The following is an 8,835-nucleotide window of genomic DNA, read 5'->3' on the forward strand; positions in this document are numbered from 1 at the left end:
TCGTTTAGATCCAACTCATCTAGTTCTTCATCCATAGTGAACTCTCCCAAAAACACCAATTATTTCAATGAACAAGATAACCAGACCCACGGGGTCGGTCCAAAACACAATCTCTTTGATGAGGAAGTCCGATTCGAAGATATAAATCAAAACATGGATGACTGGAATATTCCAGAAATCCCTCAGGATACTCTATATGTTCCTGAGACAATTAAAGATAAACATAATTTTGATTAAATAATCAAAACGGTTGAAAATAATATTCCTCTAGGACAAGACATAGGGAAAGAATTTCATTTACTTTCAAAAAATTCAATTTATGAACACAGCCGTAAATACAAATACCTACACATAGGATGTGTACAAGTAGCCATCAAGCCCTTAATAGATATGGGTATAGATGCAGCAGTTTTAATGTGCCTTAGAGACATTAGACATAAAAAATTTGAAGACTCCTTAATAGGAACCTTAGAAACAAGCCTAGGACAAGGTCCGGTATACTTTAATTGTTATCCAAACAAAATAGTGAGTCTGATGGACAGAAACATTCTTGACTCTCTATTCTTGAACATCCACTTTCATGGCCTTGACATGAAAGAAGGATCAATCCCAACAACTTTAATCTATAGGATCCAATACAAGGTCATGAATACTTGTGCATCAAGAGTCCTATTAAAACCTCAAAAAGGAGAGACAACCTTGTTTGTCACTGATATGACAAAGGCCAATGTTTCTCTCCCAAGAACCATAAAATGGGATGAGGTAACTCTTCCAAAAAAATGGGTCATGGATAAGGCCACACCATCTGTCCCTCGACCCGCTCCAACCATAGAACAAATTAAACAAGACAACTCCAGAAGGTAGAGATAACCTTTAATAGGATAAATTCTTTCTCATCTAGGATAGAAGCCTCTAGGTCTGAATATGAGTCAGCAAGAAGGTCTTTTTCAGTGAGAACCCGTTCAATTCCAGTAGGGTTAATTAGATCTGAGTCACATAACCAGTTCCCTACTGTAAATCTTCAAGGTCTAGATACCACATCTAGTATACCTAGAACAACATACAACCAAGATCAGAAGGATGACCAAAAGTTTATCCAATCCCCAACTTATTTCTCTATGCATGAACTTTATGATGTTATCTGACAACTTTAGCATAGATAAGGAAACCCTTAGGGAAGACTTTTATTCTCCGGAGAATGAACCTCAAAGGAGATGGTTTTTTCAACATTTTAAGGGTCCAATCAGAAAACAAATCCAAGACAAGTTCTATGAATTTTTCGAAATAGTCAAAATCAATGTTCTATTCTTTGATTAGTTTCATGCTTATACCATTACAGAAAATATAGATTACCCGTGGCAACAAGATATCATAGGTGATCCAACAACCACCACCATTTGGCGAATCAAAGACGGTGAGATGATCCAATCAGAATTACCTCCCACAACACAATTTCAACTACCAAAAATAAAAGATGACAATGATAGACCTATTATGCCCAGTCCATTTAAAACAAAAGATGTCAATGAGGAAGTAACTTCTAAGGACATCAAAAGCCTCAAGGAACAGGCTAATTACACCAACAAATATTTACAATTTTTAGGAGAGTCTTTCAAAGCCAAAACAATTCCTAAACAAAAGTCTTTAGAAGAATCTCAGCCAAATATCCTGATGGAAAAACCTTTGTTCAAACCTTTTAAAATTAGCGACAAAGCTAAAAAAAATATTAGGGAACTTAGGAAAAACAAGTCTTTACTAGAAGGAGCAGGTGACAATAATATTGAATTATTAAACAAGCTTGATAGTTTATTAAGAGTCATCCCAGAAACTCCCCAAACTTCGAAAAATACATCAAAATGGTAACAAGAAGTACCTCCAAATTAATTAATGTTATTAATGATGATAGTGACCAAAACTCAGAAAACACAACTGAGATAGGTTCCGTATCGGAAAAGGACATTAATCCAATTAATTCCAAACACTAGAAAACACCCTCCAAACTATACTATCAACGTCTAACTGCCCCTGACCTCTTACTAGAAGAAAGAGGTGAGAGTAATTTTAAAAGCTTCAGTGCAAATAACATTTACGAATGGAACATAGATGCCCAAACAGAGTACAATATCATGAATACACTCCAACATATGACCATGGTAGCCATTGCCTACCAAACATCCCATGAGTGTTCAGAAGAAACCATTATTGATATCCTAGTGGCAAGATTTTCTGGACAATTGAAAGGTTGGTGGGATAATTATCTTACTAATGAGGAAAAATAAAAAATTTACAGCGCAGTTAAGACAGATCTCAATGGAAAAGTCATTACTAATGACAATAATAAGGAGATTCCTGACGCTGTTAATACCCTAATCTTTACAATAGCCCAACATTTTATTGGAGACCCGTCTCTTTGGAAAGATAGGTCTGCAGAATTATTATCGAATCTTAAGTGTAGAACTTTGGCAGATTTTAGGTGGTATAGAGATACCTTCCTGACTAGAATTTACGCCAGAGAAGATAGTCAACAACCTTTTTAGAAAGAAAAATTTCTAGCTGGTCTTCCAAGATCAATAGGAGATAAGGTCAGAGACAAAATCCATAGCCAGTCTATTAATGGAGACATTCCATATGAGAGTTTAAGTTACGGTCAATTAATCTCTTATGTCCAAAAAGTGGCCCTAAAAATTTGTCAAGACAACAAGATTCAAAGGCAATTAGCCAAGGAAAAGGCCCAAACTAAGAGAGACTTAGGATCTTTCAGCGAACAATTCAGACTACCAGCTTGTCCAAAACAAAACTCTAGGAAAGAAATCCATGAGAATAAACCTGTCCACAAAAAGAGATTTCCAAGAAGGAGATTCTCGCACAAACCCTCGACTAGTAAAGGAATGGAAAATCCCAGACAAAAATCAAAATAAAAAATAACGTGTTACAATTGTGGAAAATAAGGTCATATTAGAAAATATTGTAGGTTAAAGAGAAAATTAAGAAATCTTAACCTAGAACCCGCCATTGAAGAGCAGATTAATAATTTGCTCATAGAGGCTTCGGAGGAAGAAACAGAAACGAAAACTTCATCCTCCACACTCTCCAATGAAAATCTCAACATAGTTCAACAAGATGACCAACCATCATCTACAGATGATGAAAGACAAATCAACACCCTAACAAGAGAACAAGATCTCTTGTTTGAGGCAATCAATTCCATACCTGATCCCCAGGAAAAGAAAGTTTTTATGGAAAAATTAAAGAAAACTCTAGAAACCAAACCTAGACAAAATGATTATATTACAAACAATAAATTCGATGTTAGTAACATAATCAAAAGGCTAGAAAACACTTCAGCCAAACCAACAACAATCCAAGATCTCCAAACAAAAATTAATAATTTAAAAATAGAGGTTAAAGAACTACGCCAACAACAAGAAATTCATCAAATTATCCTTTCCCAACTAGATGAAAGCAGTGATTCTGAGAGTAGGGAAAAAATGTTGAAAATGAAACTGAAAATCTAGAAGATGAAATGTTTATGGGATTAATCAACAAGATTAAAATCCAAAAATTTTACATAAACATTAAAATTATTATCAATGATTTCATGTTAGATACAATGGCCCTATTTGATATAGGGGCTGATTCAAACTGTATTTTAGAAGGATTAATTCCTACAAAATTCTTTGAAAAAACTTTAGAGAAACTTAGTACAGCGAGTGGATCTAAATTAAAAATCAATTACAAGTTATCCAATGCAATCATTGAAAACCAAGGTCTTGGGATTAATACAAACTTTCTCCTGGTAAAAAACCTTAAGAATGAAGTAATCCTAGGAACTCCCTTCATTAGAGCCTTGTTTCACATTCAAATATCTAAAGAAGGAATAACTACAAATCATTTAGAAAGAAAAATCATATTTAATTTTTCTACTAAACCAATTTCCAGAAATATAAATCTTATAGAAAATATGATTAACCAAATTAACTTCTTGAAAGAGAATGTATCTTTTAATAACATCCAAATACAACTAGAAAAACCTCAACTAAAAGAAAGAATTCAATCTTTGTTAAGTCATATTGAATCAACTGTCTGTTCCGATTTGCCACATGCATTTTGGGATAGAAAGAAACATATTGTCGACCTCCCTTATGAGAAAGACTTTAGGGAAAAACAAATTCCCACAAAGGCCAGACAAATTCAAATGAATGGAGAACTCCTTCAATACTGTCAAAAAGAAATTAAGGACTTGCTTGACAAAGGCTTAATCCGAAAAAGCAAAAGCCCATGGTCTTGTGCGGCTTTTTATGTCAATAAACAAGCTGAGCTTGAGCGGGGTACGCCTTGTCTAGTCATCAACTACAAACCTTTGAATCAAGCATTACAGTGGATTAGGTATCCTATTCCAAACAAAAAAGATTTACTTAACAGATTAAATTCTGCAAAAATATTTTCAAAATTTGACATGAAATCTGGATTTTGGCAGATTCAGATCCAAGAATCAGATAGGTACAAAACAACGTTCACTGTACCTTTCGGGCAATATGAGTGGAATGTAATGCCATTCGGACTGAAGAATGCCCCTTCAGAATTTCAAAAAATTATGAATGATATTTTCAATCCTTACTCAAAATTTGTCATCGTCTACATAGATGATGTTTTAGTCTTTTCCCAAAACATTGACCAACATTTTAAACATCTTCAGACTTTCATCCATATCATCAAACATAATGGTTTAGCAGTCTCTAAATCCAAAATCAATCTTTTTAAAACTAGAATTAGGTTCCTTGGTCATAACATATATCAAGGTACAATCATCCCAATAGACAAATCTATAGAATTTGCTAGCAAATTCCCTAATCAAATCTTAGACAAAACCCAGTTACAAAGATTTCTCGGCTGTCTGAATTATGTAGGTGAATTTGTTCCATATTGAAACAACATTGTCAAACCACTGCATGATAGGCTGAAGAAAAACCCGCCTTCTTGGTCTGACCTCCATACTCAAACTGTCAAAGATATCAAACTCAAAGTCCAATCCATAAAATGTCTGTACCTCCCTATCCTACACGCATTCAAAATTGTCGAAATTGATGCATCAGACATAGGTTATGGTGGCATCCTCAAACAAAGAGTCCATGGCCAAGAACATGTCATTGCATACACATCAAAGCATTGGAACTCTGCACAATTAAAGTATTCAACTGTTAAAAAGGAAGTTTTAGAAATTGTTTTGTGCATTTCCAAATTTCAATCAGATTTATTAAATCAAATTTTTTTAATAAGGGTTGATTGTAAATCAACCAAAGATATTTTACAAAAGGATGTAAAAAATCTTGCCTCAAAACAAATTTTTGCAAGATGGCAAGAAATTTTAAGTGTCTTTGATTTTGAAATAGAATATATCAAGGGCACCTCAAACTCTCTGCCTAAATATCTTACCCGTGAATTCTTACAGAAAAACGGTGATGCCTCCTAAGGCAGTAGGGACCTCCCTGAGAGGAGGCTGAAGCTCAGGAAAAGGTTTCAAACTGGCTCTTCCAGAGCCGACTACCAAAAAAGCATCTTCAGTATCTTCTAGGTCACCAACCCAGGCTGGGTCATTCTAATGCAATCCTACCCCCCAAGGGTATTGGATAGAAGACTCCAAGACGATTGGGCAAGAGCTACTAAAGAAGGCCCTAGGGTTCTCATGAACCTTAGGATAGATTTTTGAGCCCATGAGTCAAGGTTGGATTCACTCTTCTTTGTAAATGTTAGAATAGGTTTTTCCTTCTTTTGGGCCTTGTATTTTGGCCATTCTAGTAGTATAAGGTTTTAGCCTTGTACTACTAGAGTGACTTGTTCACCTATTGTAGTTTTGTCATAGAAGTCATGTCTAGTCATGAAACTTGTCACATAAGATTTCTTATGTTGTGCTGAATTTTTTTTCTTGTTTCTTTGTCTAACTCATTTGTTCATGAGTGTATGAAATTAATTTAGCCTATTATTTGATTGAGTCAAATCTTTCATGTTAATTAGTCCTTAACATGTTCATGCAAAATTCTTAGAGAGTCTTTGATTGTGAACCTTTTCTTGAACTTTTAGGTTTCCTTTTGATTGTGTCTATTGTGAATTTGAGTTTGGGTGATTGAATTGCTGGCTGAAATGTTGGTCCTAAGTGAATATTGAACTCCTAAAACTGTGTTAAACAATCCTAGTGAGTTCAACATACATAGGAAGGTTGAAAGTAAGCCCAAGGCAAACAATATACCATGCTTAAAAAACAAATCGTTGGTGCTAGAAGCTTGGACATACAAACTTGTAAAAATTACTGAGAATTGGTTACTTTGAATTTTGAGCTAAAATGTTTACTGAATTTTCTAGAAATCTGGAAAAAAGTTATAAAAAAAGAACCAGGTGGTTTGGATAAAAGGAAAAAATAAGAAAAATCACACAAGTTGGCAAAAAAATCAGTATCCAGAAAAAAAAAGTGAAAGGGAAGTGTGCTTGTTGTTTTGGCTCAAAATTTATTCTATAATTGGTTCCTATCTTATACCAATCTTAGTTCCTAAATTTCAATTGAAAATTACTATGAAAACAAGTGCCAAAGCAAGAGGTTTGTTGAGTCTTTTTGTTTTTGTTTTTTTTTTTACTCTACTCTAGAGCCATTCTAAGTTTCTCTTTGAGTCCTAGCTTGCTCCTATGTCCTTTTCATTGCTTTAATTGTTGAATTATCCTTGAAAAATTGTCTTGTTAAAAATGTATTGGTTTAGCTTTCATTTCATTTTTTTTTGTCTTTGTTTATTGCTTGTCTCTTTGTTTCCTTGTTTGTGGGTTGCCATATAGGGAATTGGAAGGAGGATTGATGCCATCCCTTGAAGAATTTGAGTCAAGAAGCAAGGGGCCAACCACCTTAAGAGCTATTGGACTAATAAGCACTCCAAATTGAGTGAATCACCAAATAGAGAACAACCACCAAAATTGAGGACCGTTTTGTAATTTTGTAATTTGCAATTTACTTACCTTCATTGCTTTCAAGTTTTGTAACAAAAAGGCCTTTCATTGGAAGTCTGTTGGGAGCCTCCAATAGGTTACCAAACTTCCATTTGTGTGTAATAATTTTAGGCAATTTTTCCTTAGGATAGTGAGTGTTTTGTTGGGAACCTTGAATGTGGTCATCCAAACACTCTTAGGATTCGCCTAGTTTACATTTCTTGCTTACTCTTATAGCTTATTTCCTTTACCTTCCATTGTCAAACCACCTAGATAGCTTTCCTTTTACCAATTAGTTTTTTACCTTATCTTTCACACCTTTTTTAGTGTTTATTTGGCTAGTTTCAACCATAGTTTCTTTTAACTCTTGTTTTCAAACCTCCAACAAGAAAGAGCCACAACTTAGGAACCAACATGAGTCATCATTCATCTAGTGTTAATGGCGAGGGTACTAGTCATAAAGACCCTTTATCTAAAATCTTAGATGAATTGAGTTCCCTCAAGTTATGGAAAGAAAAACAAGAGATAAAAGAAAAAGGAAAAAAAGAGTGGAAGAAATAAGTCAAGATGAAAGAAAGAAAATAAGAGAGGAAGAAAGAAGAAAAATAATGAAAGAAATGAAAAGAGAAAAACATGCCTCCTATAGTAGTCATAACTCTTGCAAGAGCCTAAGTGAAGAACTTCATGACTATTACGAAGGAAGACATAGGTCACATCTTAGAACTCACTCCCATAGAAGAGAAAAGGAAAGAAAGCCTCAAGAGGCTAACATTAACCTCCTATACTTCCATGGGAAGGACAATGTAGAGGCTAACTTAGATTGGGAAATAAGGGTAGAGCAACAACTTAAAAGGAAGTCTACTTCAAAATCTTATGGCTCTTACTCTTATCTAAAGAAAGACCAAGGTCAAGGCATCTTAGGGGTGACACCTTCTAAGCCCAAAGATGATAAGGGGAAGACAATAGAAAATCAACCCCTTAAGGCTAGTATACAAGAGAAAACTAGCTCCATAAAGTGCTTTAAATGTCTTGGAAGAGGGCACATTACATCTCAATGCCCCACCAAGAAAACCATGATTATGAGGGGCCAAGAAATTTATAGTAGCCAAGATGAGGCTACTACTTCACCTTCCTCTAGTGAAAGTGAAGAAGTAAAAGGGGAAGAATCTAGTGAAAAAATCTACCCCCAAGAAGAAGGACAACCTTTAATGGTTAAGGAGGAGTGTAAGGAGGTAAGTGTCTCCTCCAAGAGGTTAGCTAAGAAGGAAAGTCATTTTGAAATAAAGACAAATATTAAAGAAACTTCCCCTCTTGGACAACCTCCACATCTTCTCCTTTGTAAAAAGACACTTGTTATCACTGTCACACCTCTTGGGCTTGAGGTTATTCCTCAAGTAAAGGAGTTGTTGGATGAGGGTTTGGTTCGTAAGAGCTTAAATCCTTGTGCTTTGTTGGTGCCCAAAATAGGTATTATTAGGCACCAAATCCCTAAAATAAGTGATATGATGAATGTGTTGAGTGTTGAAACCCTTTTTTGTAAAATCAGTTATGCACCCAACATTTTCATGATTCATGTACATAGGGACTCATTAGGTAGGTTTGTTCTTATTTTTGGTTTTCATACAAACTTAGGTGCTCATATGGGACACCTTAGGTTTGTCGTATTTTTTTGTAAGAATAATCAACATGAATATACAAAAAAAGGTACGCTTTATTGCATTACTTTCCTTAATTTTTTAAATAGTGATCAAGGGGTTCCCACGGATCCTAAGAGAATAAAGGTCATTCCTGAATGGCCCACTCCACCAAGTATAAGGGAAATCTGGGGCTGCCATGACTTAACAAACTTTAACAAAAGGTTTATCCCAT

The 8,835-nt window shown here is 34.9% G+C and overlaps 1 non-coding gene across 1 annotated transcript; it reads left to right on the forward strand.

The window, feature by feature from the left end:
- The first annotated feature begins 3,755 nt into the window (after positions 1-3,755).
- On the forward strand, positions 3,756-3,846 carry MIR10418 (microRNA MIR10418). Its single transcript, NR_161684.1, has one exon. It is a non-coding gene; the product is annotated as a microRNA MIR10418 (primary transcript).
- The last annotated feature ends 4,989 nt before the right edge of the window (positions 3,847-8,835 follow it).

Source organism: Glycine max, chromosome 4 (assembly GCF_000004515.6).
Source record: "Glycine max cultivar Williams 82 chromosome 4, Glycine_max_v4.0, whole genome shotgun sequence".
NCBI lineage: Eukaryota > Viridiplantae > Streptophyta > Magnoliopsida > Fabales > Fabaceae > Glycine > Glycine max.